Source organism: Echinops telfairi, unplaced genomic scaffold, assembly GCF_000313985.2.
Source record: "Echinops telfairi isolate 266 unplaced genomic scaffold, ASM31398v2 ScPeMD7_7409;HRSCAF=8447, whole genome shotgun sequence".
NCBI classification, from domain to species: Eukaryota; Metazoa; Chordata; class Mammalia; order Afrosoricida; family Tenrecidae; genus Echinops; species Echinops telfairi.
The window spans coordinates 3,202,569-3,203,920 of record NW_022111309.1 but is presented as its reverse complement, the minus strand read 5'-3'; positions in this window follow the sequence as shown (position 1 = coordinate 3,203,920).

The window sequence follows — 1,352 nt, the reverse complement described above, 5'->3', positions numbered from 1 at the left end:
TTAAGGTTGGACTTGTGGGCTTGAGCAGCACTGGGTTGGGCTGTTTTCTTGATGTGCACTTACCCTTTATATACAACTCTCTCTTATACATATGAACTTCTGTGGATTTGTTTCTCTAATGTACCCAGACTAACACAAAATATAATTCAAATGAAAAGTTAACAATGTCATAATATTATATATGAGAACACACACTACCAAAGACTTTCTGATGAACCATCACATTTGGGCAAATAGTGTTGTCGTTAAGTCTTTTGCCAGAGGCAGTTCAATGGTTAAACAAGTTCATTAACAGCAAATCCATAAGGAGCAGATTGAAGGGACATTCATTGCCATCCTCAGAAAAGACTCAGAAAGTTAGTCTCAATGAGTCCACCAGTGGACTCACTTGACTAGTGGTCCTAAGCAGGCATCACTTATACACATTGAACACAGTATCATTTACTTTAGTCTTCAAAATACATCATTTTACAGATGAGAAAAGAGAGGCTCAAAACGATTGTTATTCCCTCCCAGATCATGGAGGTTGTAAAGTCAATATTTAAACTGCAGTTATGGAAATCATGTCCTCTCACCATGGCTGGTAAGCAGATGTCTCCAGGAAGAATTGATGTAGCATTTACTGACCTTCCAGGAAACCCCAAAGTGTATCCTTTCACAACTGACCATCCATGGCATTGAGAGGTTGGGAAAGTCTCATATTTGGGGACTTTTGGAGCTTGACCTCTAAAGAACAAACCTTGCTTTATTAACTAAATGCCTTGTTTTTAAAGACCACTAATTCAAATTAGATTGCAAGAGCTAGGTCATAAGCAAACGCATGATCCCCAGTAAAAAAACAATCAGATTATTCCAAGCACTTAGGAAATAAAAGGAGAAATTACATCTAATGGGTAACAATTAGCCATAAACTTTGAGTAGGTCTTTGACCTGCATTTCCTAATATTTCCAGGAAGAACTAAGTGACTCATGACATATGGAGGTAATAATCATTCTCTTTAGAAAACCCTTTCAGACTTTTCCTGAAGCACTAGCTTAACTGGTAACTTTAAAAAAATGTGTTTGGGGAGGAAGTCTCCAAAGCACATGATTCAAATAAATGTTTAAGTGTAGAACTCAAGCTGCTTCTCGGTTTAGGAGCAATACAAGGGGCTGATTTCTCCTCAGGGTCATAGGAGGTATTGCCCCTCAGCTTGTTCATGATATACATGGTAAAAATGATATCCATCAGCTGACCATTATCTATCAATGATCAATAGTTTCTACTGTTAAAACATTATTGTGAAATATCTGCATCATACAAAATAGAGAGAGAATAATAGAATGAATGCAAGTGTTTCCATCTCTTAATT